Source organism: Passer domesticus, chromosome Z (genome assembly GCF_036417665.1).
Source record: "Passer domesticus isolate bPasDom1 chromosome Z, bPasDom1.hap1, whole genome shotgun sequence".
In the NCBI taxonomy this organism is placed as follows: domain Eukaryota; kingdom Metazoa; phylum Chordata; class Aves; order Passeriformes; family Passeridae; genus Passer; species Passer domesticus.
Window position 1 is genome coordinate 31,813,898 of NC_087512.1, and position 22,544 is coordinate 31,836,441.

Genomic DNA, 22,544 nt, shown 5'->3' on the forward strand with positions numbered 1-22,544 from the left:
AGGGTTATCAAACTTTAAAGATACACTAATTTAAAAAAAAAGAGCAGAAGAGGGTCATAATAATACAAAGAGGAAGATCTTGAAGAGCTGATATATGCAGCATGTTGGCAAACAAGCTGCTTCAGAAATCACAGAAGCTTTGACTGTCTGAGATGGTGCAGCATCTCTGGAGATCTGTTAGTCCAACAACTTCTCAGAGCAGAGTTAGCAGCAGCAAGTTACTTAGGACTTGTGTCCAGGTGTGTTTGAGTACCTCCAAAGATGGAGACCTCAACTCTCAGGGCAGCCTGTGCCAATGTTTGACAATCCTCTCACAAAAAACACCTCCATTATCTGATAGTACAGCCCCTTTACCAGAGCACACCTCCCACAAACGCCAAGATCTATGCCTGTGGCTCCAGCAAAAAGTCCCAAAAATTGCTGCAATTTCTTTCTGCACAGGTACCTTGTCCCTCAAGAGCTTGGGTCTCTGATGTAGCAGACACAGAGAGTATTTCCTGAGTGTATTAAAGTACTCATCTTTCAGTAACAGCTTTGGCCATAGGCACACACATGAGATATTACCTCAAAACAAAATTACACTTAACAAGTGATTTGTGACATAACCAGAAATCATTATGAAAAGATAAAGAAGTTTACTTCATGTGCTATAGCATGCAATTTGAGATGTGTTTATATATAGGCAGAATAACGGAATTCAAAATAATAGGACAAAAGGACACTTCCCCCATGTATTGATTTTGGCTGGGGTAATTTCATTTTCTTCACAGTGGCCGGTATAGAGCTGTGTTTTGGATTGTGCTGAACACAGAGTAGATAATAGAGAGATGGTTTTGTTATTGCTGTGCAGGGCTTACACACAGGCAAGGCCTTTTCTATTTTTCATACTGCCAGGCTGGTGGTGGTCCATGGGAGGTTGGGAGGGGATACAGATAAGACAAGTGACCCAAACTGATCAAAGGGATATTCCAGACCATACAAAATCATGCTCAGTATAAAAGGTGAGGGCAAGAAGGAGGAATAAGGTGCAAATTTAGAGTAATGGTGTTTGTCTTCCCAAGTGACCGCTACATGTGGTGGGGCTCTGCTCCCCTGGAGATGCCAGCTCACTAGAAGTGGTGAATTAATTCCTTGTTTTGTTTTGCTTCTGCGCATGGTTTTTGATTCCAGTATCAAACTGTCTTTATCTCAATCCATGAGTTTTCTACCTTTTACCCTTCTATTCTCTCCTTGATCCTGCTGGCAAGGCAGTGAGTGAGCAGCTGTATAGGACTTGGTTGCTGGCTGGGATTAAACCATGACACCCCAGTAACATCTGTGAGAAACATTAACACTTTCAATTATTTTTTCCTGTGGAATTTTTCTGTATGATCTTGGAAAAGGACTGGTGTAACTCCCCAAGACCTCTAATAAAGATAGACAAGATTATTTTTTAATCCCGCATTTGTATCTGCTTAGTGTAATCTTTCAAGTTAACACAGAGGCAAAATACAATTACAAGGATGTACTCTCCAACACATTAGAGTTTTGTCCATTATAGCTCCAGTCTGCCCTGCCAACAGGAAAAATAAATAGCTCACATGCATTTGAGCCTGGAAGAGTTTGGAGTTGGTTTTCTGAAGATTTGTTTTTATAGTTTGATTTTTGTTTTGGGGGTTTTTTTCCCAGTTGATGCAGAGTGAGGGAACCTGTGAGCATACAATTCAAAAATGTTATTGAATTTTTAAAGGTCTTTAATCAAACTGATCTGTTTGGATATATTCAGTCAGAAGATTTACCTGTGGAACTGGAGAGAGATTGAGAAGTCAGCAAAAACTTGTTTTAATTTGAATCCACAGTGGATAGTTAGAATGATGTGAATTTCATCTTATATACACTACATGTGAGTAAATATCTAATCCCATCTTTCTAACCTTGTTAAACTCAGTACTATAAAATAAAATGAAGGAGTTGGTAATTGCATTTTCAAAAGTATACCTAGAGGCCACTGACTCATATAGATTTCTTAATTTCTTATTCTTAACAATACAATGGGACATGGAGCTTTAAAGCCCAGCAGGGCTGCTGTGTAGTTTAAGGAAGGAAATGAATTCTGAGAGCAGTAAGCTAATAAGATGCCACTTTTCCAACTCTCTTTCCAGTGTTCTTTACAAAAGGAGATATTCTCAGAAGCTCTCTGAATAATGAGAAATGAATATTCTAAAGAACATAACCAAAACAACTAGACCTGTGAAACAGATTCTCTGAAACTGTTATCCTACAGTGCTTACCTCTGCCCTATTAGACATCATTAACAGTGCTCTAAGGACAAAGATGCCATCTTTTTTGTTGTCTGAGAGGTTTGTTTTTTACAGACAAAAACCATAAGGTGAAGATGTTAACAAAAACAGAGCTCTTAACACTAGTACCTTCATTCTTCTGTATTTAATTGTTTGTGCTTGAAGGTTCATCCTGTAACTCCTTTTTCCACATTGCCTCTTTAACTCTTGAATAATCCTGCTGCTAAATTCCTTTGTTGCCGTTGCAAAAAGTTCCAGTTTGGTAGAGCAGCATATCACTCTGTCTTGGGGGTGTTATATTGATTAAACTATTCCCTGATCATCTGCTCTATGCCCAGAAATGGCTGCTGTGGCTTTAAGGTGGGTCTGGGGGCCAAAGGGAGCCTTGGGGGTCTTCAGCAGACATTTTTGAAAGCCTCACCCGCACGTGTCCAGGTGCCATGCAGACTGTGGCGTTTTTTTTGCTTAGCTAGCTTTTGTTAGCTTAGGAAAGAAGTTTTTCCCTTTCCCTGGCATTGGAGAGGCTGCAACAGTAATCCTTTGGCAGCATTTTTCAGAGTCAACTGGATGGTTTGGTTCTGGTCCAAGATCAGAGAGAATGACCAGCAAGAGAAGGATCAGCTGGGATCAGCCGGAGAGGTGAGGGGCTGCTTCGTTTTGGCCCCAGACCTCGGAAAATCTGAGCCAGCGAGAGAAAACCATCTGCTTCGTCTGCTGTGAAGAAGGGATCAACATCAGAGATTCACCAGATTCCATCTGGTTTTGCCAGAGCTGCTCTGTGAACCTTTTGGTTTTTTTTTTCCCTTGAGACATTTTTTCTCTCCACCACATTGCCAACCCTTGTGGGCTTTTTTCTTTCCCTGGCATATTCGTTTTTTTGTACCAGTTTGAGTGTCTGTGGAGGGGGAATAAAGTCTGATTATTTAATATCTAGCATTTATTTACCCTTTTTTTCCCATGCCATGTGAGCACTTAGTTTGTCAATAAACAGGGATTTGTTTCACTTTCATCCACTAGCAAACATTTCTTCTTTTTTTAGAAGAACCTCTTTCCAGAGTGTTTTTCTCCTCAACTTGTCTCTAAACTGAGATACACCCTCTAATGGTGTAGAAACTGAAATCACTGCCTATGAATGCTGCTTATGATAATTTGTTGATCAGGTAAATTAGCAGAATTTAAGGAATGTAGTGTAGAATCTTGTTTTGATTCTTGCTTTATTGAAGTTCTATTGGATATGTGTAGCCAGGATTTTATAGCACAGGGCCTACAGGGGTGGCGCCTGGGAGAAGCTGCCAGAATATTCCTCCATGTCCAGCAGAGTAAAACCCTGGTGGCTCAAAGACAGACCCTCCTACCCAAGGCTGCACCTATTGGATATGATGGTGGTAATGCTCCTGTGATAACATCTAAGAAGAAAAAAAATGTTATAATGAAGATGAAATTGCATAGATGTAAAAGAGTGAAAATCTGTGAGAGGAACAGCTGTGCAGACACCAAGGGCAGTGCAAAAGGAGGAGCCAGAGGTGCTCCAGGCTGAGCCAGAGCTAAAATTCCTCCGCAGCTCATGGTGCAGCCCATGCTGTGGCAGCTGTGCTTCTGCAGCCCATGGAGGTCAGCAGGGATGCAGAGATCCACCTGCAGCCCATCCAGGAGACCCACACAGGTAAGGCAGATGCCTGAGAGGAGCGTGGTCACGGGCCCCTGGGAGGCCCATGATGGAGCAGACTCCTGGCAGTGACCTGCAGACCTGGGGAGAGAGGAGCCCACACCAGAGCAGGTTTCCTGGTGGGACTTGTGACCCCATTGGGGACCCACGCTGGAGCAGGCTGTGCCTGAAGGACACATGGAAGGACACATACACCTCATGGAAGAATAACCCATGTTGGAACAGTTGGGAGAGAATTGTTGCCTGTGGGATGTTGGAAAAGTTTGTAGAGAACTGCCTGCCATGGCAAGGACCCCATATGGGAGCAGGGGAAGGACTCCTTTCCCTTGAGCAGTGGGATAAACAGCGTGTGATGAAGTGACCACAACCCTCATTCCCTGTCTCCCTCCACCACAGTGGGGCAGGAAGTAGAGCTGGGAAGGAGAGAGGGGTTGGGGAAAGGTCTTTTCAAAGATTTATTTTATTTCTCATTATCCTACTCTGCTTTTGCTTGTAATAAGTGCAATTAATAGCTCTAATTTGATTCTGTTTTTCCCGTGAGGGTGTTTATTGAGTGATCCCTCTCTGTCCTTTTCTCAATGAACCCTTTGTTGCATTTTGTCTCCCCTGTCCAGCTATGGAGAGGGTTGATGTGAGGAATGATGTGACTGCTTTGGGGGGTATCTGGCATCCAGCCCAGAGTCAGCCCACTACGGAATTCTAGGATCTTATATTTTGGGATCAGTTTTTCCACTGCCTTTGACATCAACATCTAACTACCTAAAATGAACAGACAGACACAGTTAATGTAAATCAAATAATCTGATCAAATCTGACACTACCATATTTTTTATATGACTCTACAGCTTTCAAATGTTAATGATGGTAAAACAGAGAGGCACATGTATATGAAGAAAATTCATTCAAGAAATAATTCATAAGAACATGATTTGGTCACCTCAGCTGCAGATGATTTTTCGGACTGCAAAGTTCACATTAAAATGAGATTAGCAGGCTCACTGGCTGCAGAGTTGTGTGGGGACCCTAATACTCCTACAATTATAGCTGTGTTGAGACTAAAATATACAGATGGGCAAGATATACACAGTCATCCAGAGATCCTGTAGAGGATTATGTCCTAAGGATTACTCCTTCCCTGTAAATTATTTCCAATTACTTTTCCCAGGCAACATCACCAAAAAATAATGTTTCCCCTACTCACAGTGGGAAATGGTCCAAAATTAATCTTCAGTGATTTAGGATTTTATTTTTTTTGTGCAATCCAAACTTATCACATCCTAATGTTTGATATTGTTATACCCAGAAGTTATCTGATATGTAACGAAACGGCAGAACTGTTGAAGAGTTTGCTAAGCTAAAAACTATAGCAACTAACCTAAAAACTATAGCACCAGTCTACGAAAAGAAGGGTTTGGTTATATGAAAAGAGGATCAATCCTAAAAGAAAATGTGAAAGTAATTATTTTTTTTTTTTTAGAATTTGGAGCCATCTTTCATGAAAGGAGAGAAAGTGCACAGAAACAAGTATTTTGGAAATATCTGTTTTCTCCATGCATATTTTTTCTGATATAAGTACTATGTAGTCATTTTGACGTTACAAGTTAAACGGACTGTGCAATTGCATTCTTGCTTGCTGATGGTTTATACCTTACAGCAGATCTTGCGGAGAGGGTTTTTTCAGCGTATACTCAATTTCAATGGAACTGCATTCTGTTTGAAATTTCTTTTACCCATCATTGGTTATTCCTAGTTCATGCAGGTTAGATACTTCATTCACACAAAATTATGGAAATCTAGCCATTAAAAAAGAATACAGAATAATTACTATGAATGATTATGTGGGGGAGGATTTTAATTATTAATATTCTTACTTAGCAATAATAAACCTTGCCTGCTGGGGTTTGAACAAACAGAAAGCAAACTGAAACTGAACCAAACCAAACCAAACCAAAAATATAAGATTAATTATTTAAAGCTATTTCATAAGTAAAATGTTAAAAATCAATGTAAATTTAACATTTGCTAGCATCACCCAATCAGAACCATTTTCAACACCTTTTCTGTAGAACTCACCACATTTTGTTGTATAGGGTAAATTCTTGTGAGCATTCATAGAGACCAAAGCATTGCTTTTCAATAGTTTAAAGTGCTTATGGGAATGCCATGTGGAAAAGCCAGAAATGTGTGCCAGGGAACAAATATACATGTCAAAAATCTCAAAATAAAATCATGGCATAGTTCCTCAATGAACATTTTGTACTTTTAAATGGCTCCTCCAAATTGGCAGGCAAACACTGAGAAGAATGTTATTCTAATCTTATACACCCCCTCAAGTGCTATCAGGAAAAGTACTGACCTGATGATAGGTATTTCAGAAAACATAATGTCACAATTTTTAGCACAATAGATAAAATATAAGTAGGTACAAAGTCCTTAAACAATTTTTTACTCCCCATACACACCTCTTAATAGCTCTAGTATTTTAAGTTTCCCAGCTTTCTTTTCCTTCCTACACTTCATAATATTTCCTCTTATGTATTATTAACTAGTCATCATAACTCATTTAAAGTTGGTGTGTATCATTTGGAAGTTGGTGCAAAATACTACTAGAGAAAAAAGGGTACAGGATGTAAGTGCAATGGCACAAATAGTCTTTAGTGAGACATTCTTCAGTACAATTGCAATTAAAAAGCTTTCTAGGTAACTGTGATGACTGATCATATCAGAAAGACTAGGGTTGAACTGAAAATTGGTTGAATGGCAAGGCCCAGAGTGATCAGATTAGTGGAACAAAGCTTACTTGGAGACCAGCAACTATCTCAGAGGCCAATCTTACATGATTAATCACTTGCATGATGCGGAGGACTGTGCCTTCAGCAGGTTTGCAGATGGTACAAAACTAGGAAGAGCATCTGATATGCAAAAGGGTTTTGCCTCTATTGAGATGGACCTTGACAGGCTGGAGAACTGAGCTGTCAGGAACTTTAAGTTTGACAAGGGCAAGTGTGAAGGCTAACACCTGGGGAGGAATATCCTCATTCACCAGTACATTATGGTGCCTTCCCAGCTGGAAAGCTCCCTAGTAGAGAAAGGGTGGGGGGGGGGGTCCATATTCAATATGGACCAGCACTGTGTCCTTGGGGAAAAGAAAGTTGATAGCATTCTTGGCTGCATCAGACACATCACTGCTGGCAGGACCTTCATTTTTGTTATGCGCTGGTGAGGGCACTGGACAACTGGAGCACTGGGTCTTGCTCTACATTTCTGTCTTGGTTTAGAGAGAAATTTAGGAGAAAAACACTCTGGAAGGAGTATTTCCTCTAAAAAAAAGGGTTCCAAGAATCCCTTTCTGCTAATAAGAAATTAATACCAGTGGATGAAAGTGGGGAGAAAACACCCATTTATTTACCATCAGAGTGTGCACATGGCACAGTAAGAGGTAAATAAATGCTAGATATTGAACTGTGGGATCTTACATCCACCCAACTCCCCCAAACACATCAGAACAAAGATCCAAAGTGGTAGAGGAAAAGAAAAAACTCTGCCACATGGCAGGGAGAAAGATGGTGCCAGGTCCTCTCTCAGGGGGAAAATAAAAAGTTCATGCAGCAGCTTGGGAACTCAGGCAAACAGATGTGGACCTGGTGAATCTCTGGTGTTGGTCCCCTCTTCACAGTTGATGTCTGTAGCACCTCCTCCCCCTCCTTCTCCACTGACTTTGGTGTCATCATGTTGTTTTCCCTCACATAGTCTCACCTCCTCCCATCTCTGACTAGGAGCAAAAACCTTTTGGCTTTGATTTTCTTTCTAAATATGTCATCAAAAAGGCATTACCAATTGGCCCGGTTTTGGCCAGCTGCATGTCTGTGGAGACCCTGAGGGGGCATTCCATGGTTTTGGGAGACACAAGAAGCTTCCCTCAAAAAGCTGTTAGACCCCATTGGCTCCTTGCCCTGTTCCTATGTCTGTTCTTATGTCCCTGAGCCACACCCTCCCTATTCCCTGATCGGTCCTCATCTTTATACTGCCCCAGGACAAAGTTCACCACCAAGCCCCTTGGCAGACCAAAACCCAGACCCCCTATGTGTGGATGCTGGGACCTGAACATCTCACTGCAAGGATGAATAAAACATCTGTGGATATTACGAAAAGGTCCTTTTTGCTTCCTTACCCTGGATTTTACTAGTAGTAATTCTGGCTTGCAATACATATCCATCTTCAGAGCCATCAGGGATTGGCTCTTCTAGACATGGTGGGAAGCTTCCAGCATCTTCCCACAGGAGCCATCTTTGTCTCCTCCTGCTACCAAAAACCAGGCCCTGTAAACCAATACATTCAGAGAAAATGTGTCTTTGAGGTGTGTCTAAAGCTGTTGTCAGATCTAGTTCTTCAGATTTCAAAAGCTATAGTCCTTCCCAGCCCTAGTAGTTTTGTTCTCCTGCAACTATTTATCACACTTCCAATTCTTCCAGTGTATGTCTAAAATGATGGGAAGGGGACCACGTGCTCTGTAACAGATCACTAACCCGAGTGACAGGTTTTGTGCTAACTGGCTGTCCTATCACAACATCATTCTCACATCTTTAGGTGGCTTTGTCTGTGTCTTATGGATACGAGGATTCCTGTTGATCATACAGTTTTCACTCAGGTGTGAAAATTACCCACACCATTACAATGTCAGTAAGTTAAATAGAAGCTGTGAGGTGATACGTTTGAAACCTATATTTGATTTTTAAAAAACCCTGGCATAATATTAAAAAACTTTTAAATGTCAAGAGAGGGATTCATATAGAGATACCTGAAATATTCACTTAATCTTTTGCTTATCTCTACAAACTTTTATTCTCTTCATTAAACAAAAAAGGGAATGTATAAAAACAGCCTTTCCAAAATAGATATAAAATGTTATCTCCAGTTATCTAGCCAAGAGTATTTTACTTCTCAAAACCCCATTTTTAGATGGAATTATAGTTTGATTTTTAGTGTTAATCAAAAGACAATGACAAAAAACTGTCAGTGCATACCATAATACTGCAACAACACACAAAACTTGGCTATACATTTCAGGGCATTCCTACATTAATTTAATTTGCACAGAAATTAGATACTGGAGAAGATAATGTGATAACAGTCCTGGTCACACGATGAAGAAACAGATGCTGTTCTGAACAAAAAAAATTACTTCAATTATTGTTCTTGAGGCCTTCTACATTTGAAACATGAGGGGTTTTAGCTACTTGTCTCTCTAAAGTATGCAGAATTCCAGCAGGTACTATTCTCAATACTATTTCTCCACTACTTTTAATGGCATTCTGTAAGTATAGTGCTGACTGCTTAATTCAGCAAAAAGCCCATAGATTCCTAAAGGAATTTCAGGGTAAAGACCTTAAAGAGACAAGAGTGTAATTAAAGAATCAGGGAGGGTTTATCTATCTAGATAGTTTTATTAGCTCATTTGTTTTGTTGTTGTTGTTGTTTGTTGTTATTTTATTAGGTTGTTTTAAGCTTTATTCTCTGATTTTCATTGAATTTTGCTTCTATACCTTGCTAAATTTTCAGTTATCTTTAAAAAAAAAGGTTAAGTATGTATTTTAGGAATGTTTATTTGTTTTAACTTCTCCATTTTTTTCAGCTGATGTCTAGTCTGAAAAGTATATAATTCAAAAAAACCATGAAATAACTCTCACTAGTAAAAATGAATAAATTATCTCCAAATTAAAACACAAAATAGTGCTTCAAATCAGTTAGAGAAGGTAATTGAACCCGCTACATTTCTTTATTAGCAATTATGTTGCAGATATACAAATTACATTATATTGGCCCTGGCAGTCTAGATATGCAATTTCTTTTATAAGGAAAGATTAGTTTGGGGTGTTTGTTTGTTTGTTTGTTTGTTTGGGTTTTTTTTTTAATTTTAGGGTAAGGTTTTGATTTAATTTTTGTATTTACTTTGGTGTTGGTTTTAATCACACTTGACTGAACAAGGTAAATATCCTTTCTGATAGTTATATTTTGTATAAATCCCTCCTTGTGATCTTTGTAAATTTTACATATTAACAGGACAGATAAATCTAATTACTAAGTCAGGATTATCTCAAAAATTGTTGCTCAATTGAAATTTTCTAAATTGCTGTTTCTTAATACAATGGCCCCATATGATAATACATTATATATTAAAATTCTGAAAGTTGCAAAAAAAAAAAAAAAGCAAAAAAACCCCAGGGATTTTCTAGATCTGCTCTCCAATGTCAGAATTCTATATAAACCATTTCCCTTTCTTACATGATTCAGACACTCATCTGCATAGGATCTAGATCACACTTGATCTACTTGAAAGCACAGCTGAGAAAGCAACAACAAATCCTTTCACCTTCAGAACAAGTTCTACCCGCAATAGTTATAAATCTCTCCAGCATGCTCTAATCACCATTTTTACACCACTCTGACACAGCTATTCATCAGCATGTTCAATGAAACTGTTGTTTTTTCAATGAACAATATATAGACTTAACCAGTAAGACCAAGGTTCTGCCATTAAACATTCTGTGGAAGTAATGGGCATAGAGACCAAGGGACTATTCCCTAACAGAATAAATCCTTGGGGTTTTTTATTAGGGTGAACTGAACTTCTGAAGGAGTGATTTAAAGTCATTATGAATAGCACACACAAGAGAGACTTACATGTCATTCCTAGAATAAATAAATGTCATCACTTTTTCAAATCTTGATTTTTCTTAAATTCTTCCTAAGTTATGTCTCAGTTCAAAAGAATTCTCTACAACTGGAAGCAATTGTAAATAAATATTAAAAGAAAGTATCAAAAGAACAAAGTCTTTCAGAGCAATGTGGCTAAGGCACACCACTTTCCTAATATACAGTGCTAAAGGAAATTTAAAATCAGTGCACCTTAGACTTGTTAGTCCAACCAGACATTGCTGGCTAGATCAGTGAATTCAAGCCTTTGGGTTAAATTGAGCACAGAATTGGCAGACGATCTCAGAAAGACACTGGGCGATATAATGAACTAATACCCACCAGAATGGTTAGATCTTGGTTGTAATAGGTATTAAAATCTAATGGCAAGGGACAATAGCCAATAAAAAGATGTGTCACATTACATTTATTTTATTTTTATTTTTTTATATGTAGTGTACTCTCTCTTCTATACAGCATAAGCAGTATAGCTTAGTGGACTTTTTGCTCTGGAAGGGGACCCTAGGCAAGCCTTTCAGGGTAGGAAGGCTTGTTTCAGGTCAAAGCAACTGTACTTTACTACAACAGAAAGTATGAGTGACTCATTATAGAAAAAAATATTATCCTCTTTAAAACCAAGAATTTCCCCTATGCAAAATTCTTCAAGCAAGCTTTGGACCTTTAACATCTGTCAGATGTCCTTGTCCTTCTGTGCTATTAATGACAGGTTTTCTGGGCCCAGCAACAGCAGAATAGGAGAATATTTTTCCATTTCAGATGATTTATTAGAGATCATCCTCCTCCTTGTCTTTCCAGCCCTCAAATTTCCAAATCAGCCAAGTCAGTTTTCTTTTTCATCTCACTCCACTAGCTACTGCTACACCATGTATAACCAGATAAAGCATTCTTTAAAATCTTTCACTTGACAACTAAAGTGCTTGTCAGTGAACAAGAAACACCCCCCAGAAGGACCTGTGCTGGTGAAAAGGCCTGGCTACTGACCACCATTCCAGAAACCATATAACTGATGCCATCCTTTATGGTCTATTTCTGCATTCTTTGAGAGCCAACTATTTTTTTCCCCAAGTATCTGAAACATGATATTTGACTTTCATGCACATGTCCCTTGTGAATCCATGTTAAAGAACGTGCTCCTTAAAGATTAGATACTCTCCAGTGATAAATATTTCCATGGTTTACTTTCATTTTAAAAATATTTTTTCTCTTAGGCAATTAAGCTCATAACTCTAGAAAGGGGAGGAGTTAAAAAAAAGAAAGAAAAAAAAAGAGTGTTATCCTCAATTAAAACATATTCTAAATGTAAACCTTGCTGTGACTATTCTGCTTTTTGTGCCTTAACAGTTTACAAATCCCAAGTGAATTTAAATCTTATAATTAAGTACATCTATACTAGCCAAAGGCAACAAAACCCCATAGAGTTAAATAATCCCTTATGCCTCAACTATTTTATAAGCATAAATGCTGGGTATTAACTGTGCATATATGTGTTAGAAACTATATGAAGAACTAATATTTAATCAGCCTATACATCAAATATTAAAACTGAATCTGATATTGCATAATAAGTTCTACCAATACTTCAAAAAGCCCAACAAAAAGTAGCTTTTCTGACTGAAATGGGATCTCCATTTAAAGTGCACTTGGATACAGATATCTGAATTAATATAACATTTTTATATTTTTTTTTTTTTGTTAGACACCATGAGATTATAAAGAATGTGTGAAGGTTGGATCTTACAACTTTATATTCCAGATAAATACATTAAAATTTGCTGAGCCTCTGTAGTGGATAATAATGCTGATGATGACAGGAAAATGAATGGGAAGCAGAGCAGAATGAGTTTGGTTAGGGCACTTCTTATTACTGTCTGGTGAAAGGTTAGCATAACACTCAAAACCTTTATTTAAGTATGTAGCAATATTCTTTTTGCTAGGGAGTAAATTTCAGGATAAATGGCCAGTGAATCAATAAATGCTCCAGTTTGTGGCCTGCGAGTTCATTTATCATGAACCATTTATCTTCTCATATACTCTCCCATAAAAAACCAGCCTAATTAATTTTCATGTAGACTCCTTAGGTTGTGGTGTTATCAGCACATACTAACAAATCAAAACAATAACAGAAAAGCATATCTGTAACTTCACTGAAAAATAGTCAAAAAGGAGTAATTATTTTATTATGTCTAAACTAACTTTCTGAAGTAAACAGAATTAATAATGCATTGATAGTCCTCAGTAAACAGTGTATTTGACCAATTATATCACAAAATATGCAGAACAACGCTAAAACAATGAATATTCAGTAGTGCTTGCACTGCAATCCAGTTGGTCTTCATGGAAGGCTTTACTTAGGACACACCTTATTTAGAACATTTAAGATGTTTATTTTTCATTTATTTGACCAAAAATCAAATAAAATATTTATACAACCAGCAAGGAAGCAAGTCCTGTCTATGTGCCTTTTAGCAGGGTTCAGAAGTCAGATGTAAAAAGACTAACAGTGCCTGTAGAAAAAAAAACATTCAGAAATTGGGAAACAGAAGACACTAGACTATTATATCTGTTTCTACATCACTAGAGAACTGAGACAAAGGACTTCTAGATTAGATTTTTGTGTTCAAATTGGTAATAACTAATGAAGCATTTAGTAGGCATAATAATGAAAATATTGTATTTGTCAAAACAAAGAACTTTCTGTCAACTTTCATTATCTGGAGCTGGTTTTAGTACAAAAAAATGCACTTCAGCTTGATGATCTGCTAAGGCTCAGAAAATTAGTAAAATTATTTGGAAAAGGTGTTTCTTTGCAGTTCTACTTATGCAATGATAAACCCTCTTAGAAAACAGAAAAAACTGACAGGTAGTTCACTCATCATCCTAAAGGTAGATCAGTGAGAATGCCTCTTAGAAATGTGTTTTATATTGCAGACAAGATGGCATTCTCAGAAGCATGCCCATTCTGTCCTCCATGCATCCCTCAAGACTATTGCATACTGTAGTTTTTTTGATGTACTAAATTTCTTCTTTTTTTTTCTTTTAAAAATTACATAAAGTTTCACTTTTTCAGGTTTCAAAACAAAATTTTCTGATATAATATATAATATAATGCAGCTTTTCATCTGAAGTCGAGATATATTCTATCTAATCCACCAATTTTAGGGTTATAAGCTACGTTTATCACTTAACACATTTTTGTGGGGTCCAACATTTAGTAACACTTTAGATAAAATCATTGTCTTTATCACTGCAAGATGATTCCTTTGCTACACACATTTTACAATCAACAGGCTTAAAAAAATTATGATTAGAAGAAGATAATACTGGTTTTCCTTTAATATAATTTACATTCTAACATAAAGAAATGAGCTGCAGTAGACAAAAAATCCTTAGTGTCATAAATTTATCTTATGAAAAGATAGATCTTTTGTTAAAAAAACCTTCAAGTCATTATATTATGCCAAGAAGCAGGACAGTTTTATAGGGGGGAAAAGTCTCTCCAAAGAAATGTTAGTTTCTCAGAAAAAAATAAGCAAAGTTATTAAATGCCTCAGAGAATCCCATATGTTTTGCAGTCTCCTTAGAAACATGAGAGAAACACTCTTCACCATGCTCAGGAGGTGGCCAGAGGTTGAATGTGCAGCTGCATTGGTTAAATAAGCCCAGACTATAATAATGATGCAAATTCGGAACAAGAAAGCATTCCCAACAAAAAACTTTGAAGTGCTAGTTGACTTTAGTTTTTCTGATGTAAGGTAAAAAGGAACTTTCAAGTAGTTTCACAAATACCTTTGCATACTGTGCATTTCTGTCAAACACTTTACATGGAAACAGTTTTTCAGGGGTTTTTGGACTGAGGAAAACATTTATACTTCTCACGGGTATTATTGCTTATCTGTCGATTGCTTATAAATAGGTTTCTCTGATTTAACCTAGTTTAAGAACCTTGAAATAAAGAACCTTAAGAACCTTGAAACTTGCTTACTGTGCTAGGATGAAAAAATCCACAACAAACTAACAAACTTTAATATATTATTTCAAATTAGACAGGGAGTTATGTCTTAAAAAAATCAGTTATTTTCTACGGGGATATATGTTTACACATTCTTACTCAGTTTCACTGTCTTGGTGGAACAGACCTTTTTAGCAACCTGTGAGATCCAAAGAGTGTGGTTTTCTCTTCAACAATGCAGTAAAGTGTCCTGAGACTCTGGGAACACTGTGTGCCTGTCCACCATGCAGAAGCAAGAAGCAGGCATTCTCAGGACAGAAAGAGGGATGCATGTTTGTCTTCTGAACTATATCACCTCTGTGCAACTTGAGCTGTGCCAGGGAGACATACCCACCACAATGGACAACCTGACTAGTCATTTAAATAACCAAATTTAATTTATCTGCCCAAAAGTTTTCAACTTAATATATTTGCTTCTACAATTATCTGCAACTTATAACCATATTCAACAAAGCAAAATTAAATCAATTTATGAAGTGGCCATATGAAATGTATTTCTGATTTTTGTAACACTTGCGTCATGAATGGTGAAAGGATAGTGGTAGACCACTACAATGCTCTACTGCTATTAAACAGTGTCCTCAAAAACAAGATATGAAGGTTTTCTGTTCTACTTTCCTGGCTTCTGACTTTCTTTCATTCATCATCATTTCTGACAGTCACTAACACAGAGAAATCTAGTATGCATTTCTTAGAGAGAAAAGCCTTGGCCAAAAGGTTTTAAAAACGTCACACAAGTCTGCCCTTTTGTTACTTTGTTAATCAGCAATCTTTTCCTTCTAACTTAATTTACTTGTGACTAGAACACACCATTGCTTACAGTTACACGTACATCACAACACACTCACAGGCAACAAATTTCTAACTCTTTAGATTTTTAAGAATAAAATAATGATAAAAGAAGATATATTTGAAATATAGGAAATATAAGAAAGATTATTAATGGATTTTCTAGGAGAGATCACTCAAGAGACAAAAGGAATACCTGCCTATTAAATCAACTCATGTATTTGAGAATACCAGTTTTGCTTCATTTCCCCCCCTTATTTTAATATCACTTTGACTTTGCTTAGTAGGTAGGTGTAGATCACAAGGTGGGGAAATTTCAGAGAAGTTGTGAATGTCACCCTCAGGAGTCCACATCAAGTACACAAACAACAAAGAACCCAAGCAATCTTTAATCTGGCAAACAAAGGCATAACAACTTGAACAAGCAGCATCCTGAGCAGAGAAAAGTGGAAAAAAGGTGCAAATTTTAACAGTGGGAATAATTAGCTGTTAGAATAGCTCACCATGAAATGTAGGATCACCACTGCTCAAACTCTTTGAAAGAGTGTTTGTCTGAAAGAGATCTTATTCAAACAAAAACTGTTAGATTCAATGTAGGTATTACTTCAGATTTATGCAAATTGTTAGACTAAATGAACATAATCTTTAGCCTTATTGATAACTGAAAATAAATGTCATTTTTATCTAGTACTGGAGTATGATGGAAGCAAGGTGAGTTAAATTTATCTTATCAATGCCTACACGTTTCAAGAGGAGCTAGGGTGGTAACTCCAGTTTTTACTAATCTACTTGCATACATAGCAAGTATTTTGCAAAGAATACACTGTGTGTGTTCTCATTGCCAGAGAATGGAAACATATTGTTATTTCTAATGTAAGATTTTTTCACCCTTTAATATTTGTAAGGTTTTGATTGTACACATTGGTGTACATAACACCAATAATGGATGATTTTATAAATTCCTTTGAACAATAACTTGCTAATGTCTTCAGCAGTAAAGAGAAAGTGAGTTTGCTTGGATCAATAGATTCAAGCATAACTTTTCCTTCAAAGGAATAATCAGCTCAGGATAATGAGAAGTTGTGACATGGTGCACATCAGATGAGAAAGAAGATGTGTTTACTTTGCTTTTATTGGCAGAGTAGTCTATTATTTGTTATGGGTGCCTTATTCAACATAGTTTTCCTCATATTTTGTTGAGTGAGATGCATTTTGTCTATTGCACATCCAGCTTACAGTCAGTGGAGAGGCAATTAAAGGATTTTATCAATAACTCTTGTGAAGAACAGCATACTGGGAATTTAAGATAGATGTCTCAGTCTGGATATAAAGATTTGACCATTGTGTACACCCTTTCCCCTACATTTGTGGAAAAACACAGTTGTCAAACTGACTGGACAACTGAACAGTTCTTTAATAAACCAAAGCTTGCTGAAATTATCTCAGAACTGTCTAACAAAGTCATACTGCATAGGACACAGTCTCATATGTCAAGTTTTGAACTGATGGATGTGAATAGAAGACCCTTTGCCACAATTTGATTTGTGCTCAAAATATTGATAAGTGTACCACGAGTCCCCTAATGGACATAAAGAAACTCAGAATCAACTATGCAATATTGAAAGAAAAATAAAGGGGGGGAGGAAGAAATATAGATGTTATAAAATCAAAGACATTTTAAGCTACCCTCTTAATTTTTTTTAGAAGAAAAGCTGGGGGGGGGGGGAAGCAGAGATGAAGACAAAATAGTCTTCCCAAACTAAACAGAAGACCAAACTCCAGGCAAAAAATATTCTCTATACATGAGCTACTCTGAAGAAGAGGAGTATTGAAAAGAAGATTGGAAACCTAATGAAAGCGTATGTATGTCTATGATAAGATGTAAATACAACCAGGGACTGCTGTTTTAGACAACACATTACACATTTTTGTACTGTGCAGCACCACATACTGGGTATAATACAATGTCCTGGATACTTCCTCCATCTGTGAAGTCTTTACCTCATTATCCTGACTTCTCTTAAGAATTTTACATATTCATCATGAATTTAACTTTGACAAAGTCTTGACATTAGGCAGTGGATTGGTGTCTTTGTTTGAATCTACAGACAGAGAAAATGAAAGAAAGTTTAAAAAAAAAACCCAAACATTAAGAATAATCCTTTAATATTCTGCATGTAACATTAAATGGACACCCTGCAGGCTGCCTTAGAAAACCTCTGAAAATTCTACGTATTTGTGACAGGATGCAAAAGGATAATGAGAAGAGGCAGGGAAGACAACATATTAGGCTGCATCTCTTTTGTCTTGCCAAATTAAAATCCTGGAGAACATTTTTTTTTTTTAAATCTCATAGATATATTTCCAGTGTATTAAGTAAGGGAAATTTTAAACATAGTCCTACAATGGTGAAAGAAAAATAATTTTCTTATTATAAGCTCTGCTCTAGTATTTCCTCTGATAGGTAATAAATTAATTTGGATGTTTTAAGTCACTTTGACAAATCTGATACCACTTAGAAAATATTTAGAACATATTTGCCTGTAGAGAAGATGAACATGGACAATACAGGGGGACAGAAGCATTAATTTTGTCGCCTCAAAGAACATGTTATTCTAGTAGGCAAAGATATAAAAAAAGTTACCTGATTTCTATGTTATGGGAAAATTGAAAGAAAATTTTCACTTAATGCTATTTTTTTGTATTAAGACACAGTAACACATAGGAGAAGAAAGTGGAGCTAAAAGCCGACTTCACAGAGCTCTTGAATATTTGAGTGTTTTTGAAGACCTTCCACAGAATCACAGATTAATCCTGAGACTTGTTAATGTGAAGTTTACGTAGTGGGGGTTGCTGAACAAGAGAAAATTCAGGCTCAAAAAAAAAAAGTAACCATAAATAACTGAATTTGCAAAGGCCATTCTTTTCTTCTTCTTTCCCTTAGTATGGTCCGAGTAGATATTGTCAGGGTATCTGTATTATAGCCAGTTACATTCTGCTTTCAGAAATATAAATTTTCAGATATGACCTGTGTATCCATTTGTGTGCACTGAATTACAAAGGTGAATAAAATGCAACAGCTGCAGGGGACAAAATTTGTTGGGTAACAAACCTACACATACTTCCTCACTCATATTTTTCCACCTCAAATGATTATTTCAAATTGAAGAAAGCTTACTAAAAGTGTATTGAGAACCATTTTTTTTGTTAGTTAAGAGTGAAGAGGTGCAGCTGAGCTAAGAATGGTTTCAAGAACCAAGTGTTTCACAGTTTCTTTGATTTCAAAAAAATTTCAAGAAAAGGTTCTTAGTGTTGATACATATGGGACATTCCAGCTATTCCTGCTCACACATCCTGGCTTCCCTGGTGGTGTAACTGTACAAAGGTCAGATTTAACTCTAGAATTTTCTGAGATTTTTTGGTACATTATTTTGTTTCCTTAACTTCTAAACAAAATAAAACCAGTATAATACATCTGTGGTTCTGCAAGACAAAAAAAATGCTTCTTAGAGAATTAATAAATAAATTTTAATCTTTCCCAGTATGTAAAAAAATGTACCACCCTAACATATGTTCTCCTTGAAAACTGGTTTTTAAAAGCAATTAATTTTACAGAAATCTTGGATTTCATGTTCTGTGAGCGTAAAGATAAACAATGAAAAGTATTTTAAGTGTTAGATATTATAGCCATAGAACATGAAGTGTTTAAGTATTTTTCTGTAAGATTTAATTACACCAAGAAGTGTTAGTTTATCTTAGTACCATTTCTTTATCCATTTGTATGCCAGTGCATTTATTACTACCCACTGCTGGATTTTGTATCCAGACCCTGAAATGGATACCATCCACTGGAGAATATGTAAGTACTAGGCCAAGGGACTCCATTTTTTGTAGCATCACATATCCTAGTCCTGCAGATTCATACCTGGGTTTGCTGTGGCTTTCATCCAGAGCATTTATAACTCTCAATGAGTTATTTACTTGACCTTTTCTCTGCAACTGCCTCCTGTTTTTTTTTTTTTTTTACTTAAACCTCTAACTTTCCATGGCACCTTATCATATGACCTGGAAATTGCAGGTAGGGATAAATAAAGCACATGCACACAGACACTATATGCAAATACATGTGCCTTCACTCCTGAAAATGCTTTGTTTGCCATTTTTCACAAAGTCAAGCTGCATTTTTTGTTGGCATTTGCTACAATTGTGAGTGAAATTGTCCCTGATAGCCCCCATTTTTCAGAAAATGAAACAGGCAACACTCACAAACCTAAGTTCACAAGCCAAGGAAAAAACTAATGCTTAGATAGATGATACCTGTACAAAGAGACTTTTTTCAAAGATGGAAAACACTGATAAAAATACCCCTAAATCCTCCACTTATGTTCGTTTTGTGATGTTAGCAAGAATAAATGCAAAATGTAGTGTTTGGATTTTGTTGCTTCTGAACAAATATTTTATTCAGTTTTATCCATGTAGATTTGTAAAACACTCTCTCTACCCCCTCAACTTTTACTTTGAGTTTCAAGTTAGAAACTCAGATTCTCAAGGCAAAATTGCTGAGTATCACCTGGTTTAATGTTGAAATCTTGAAAATCTGCATATTTCACATCATGCAAAATTGTAACATGACCCACTTTGAATACAATTAATTAGCCAAAAAGAAAATGGATGTTTCTTTCCCCTTGCAATATGAAAATTATGCAGAAACACATTGTTAATTAATCTGTAAAGCTCAAGTATGTTTCGGCCATTCTCTCTTCAGGATATTCTAGCCTAATATTTTTCAGCATGCGATTAGGCTTCCTCACTTTCCGTAAGGGACTTTCTTTATTGATCCAATAATTTCAGGTTACAGTAGCTGCACAGTAGAAGTGCTATGAGCCTCATTATTTCTTTGGCAAGCCTCATTGATTTTGATGCTACATGACCATTAATTGCTAGTAATATCTCCTAATCCAGGTGTAATTGATTAACAGTTAGAGATATTTTTCTATTTGGTTTAAGAAACTACCCATCCTCATCAGAAAGCTGTGATATCATTAATTCTGCTTCTTCTGCTTTAAGTGAAATTAATAATCAATTTTCCTTCTGCTGTCCTTAATTTATACTGTAATAGGGACAAAACAGTCTATTTAGAATGGCAGGGAAATTACATGGTAAAACAGATTCTTAAGCACTAACTAGAATCAGCTAATTCATGGTATTAAGTTAAAAAAAAATAAGTAGGGTCAGAACACTTTAAATCAACTGTATAATCAATTATTCAGGACAGTGCAAGTGCCCAGCACACCTTCATAACAAATGTATTGATCCTAGCAGTACATCTATGAAAAAAAATACTTTTGGGTTAATTATGTTCGTTTTTGACCTTCAGAGGATCAATCCTAAATATAAATCTTCCCAATTGTAGGAATGTATAGCACAAAACCTTGTATTCAGACTCCATACTTAATGATGCATCATTCTTCATCAAAACTGATTACAGTGTGAGTGTTTGGTCTGGAAACTGTGCAATAGAAGGACCCTGGAACAGCTCTGCAGCCAGAGAATGGTGTCATTTTAACACCGTGTCAGCCTCATGTCTCCAGCACATCACGGAGACTGGTAGTAATCTGATATTTATTATCTGAAGCACTTATGTACTAATGACTGAGGACTGATTAAAAAATGAGGTCCTAACCTACACTACATCCCACAATTTTTTTTTGAATAATGATTAATTTTTTCCTCTTTGATACTTTACTGATGTCTTGTATCTATGCCAAGTCCTGCAGATTGTTCACGGAACTAGCACTTCTGTGCCTGTTTTGATAGGAATAGAGTTTACACAACAGTCTGTAACCAGCAAAGCTCCATACTAATTAGTAAATCACGTTGTTAATACCTCAAGCCTGACCATCGAGAGGCAAACTGCATACCATGCTGCCCCCTGCTGAAGAACAACGAGCTCACTGTTCTTCGTCTAATACTAAGTGAAACAAAATAGTGCTGATATGTGGAAAAAAACAAAAACCAAAACAAGCCAGACCACTCAACAGTGGTATGTATGAATTTAAAATAGTATTTTTTTTATTCTTCTTGTGCATTTTTACATGTTGTATTAATAGTTAAATACTTAATTGTAAGGTTGGTTCATGGTCAAGTATAGCCTGATTTCTGTGGCTTCATGATGTGAGGTAATATGGAAGTTCAGATTTTAGCATTAAAATAATGTTCTTATTATATTTTGTATTTTCTTCAGGGATGCTAGTAAAATACTCCTTTTGTTTTCATCACAGAAAATAGTCAGCTCTTACATTGAAAAGAATCCCCAGCATACTGTTTCCATTGTTAATCACAATAATGAAAACTTAGTATAGGATTCAATACATAGTGTATATGATAGTGAATAATATGCTGGAGATAGTTATTGTGCTATTGATTTTCTGAAGGTACAGATAACAAGTAATACTGGATAGAGATAATGATCAAAAATCAATTGCTGACTAAAAACTGACTTATTGTTCACATATTGAGTACTCCCAAACAGACTACTCTTGGAGGAAAGAGGTTATTGAGTAAGAAAATAGTAACATATTTCATTTTGATTTTTTTCTTTAACTTCTGTTTTAATAACACTCTGAAATAAAAACATAAATAATTATGAATTAACTTTCCCACATCTCTTACCTATGTGTCTAGTCAACATTTTAATGTAAGTTTGGTGCAAGGTTTTACCATTCTGACTTGAAAGTAGACTTTATATCCATTTTAGAAGCAAGTGAAGAAGAAAGATAATCATTAATTAGAGCAGGTACTGGTTCATTTTCAAACTGAGAAACTGCTGTCAAAACTGTCCTGAGTATGTCTGGATTTAAACAATAATACAATCTCTTCTAAGACCAAGAGGAAGAAATACATGTAACCAAACAATTGGTTTGTTAATTTTAATTGTTAAATTTGAACAATTGGTTGAAAATACATTTCATGGCAGTCTGGTGTGAGGGTATGGAGAGAGGAACTCATGGCCTGTAACTGTTATACAGTTTTCCTGACCAGTTGCTGTCTTGTCAACATTTTCCCTGGCTTATATAAGCATTGCTGG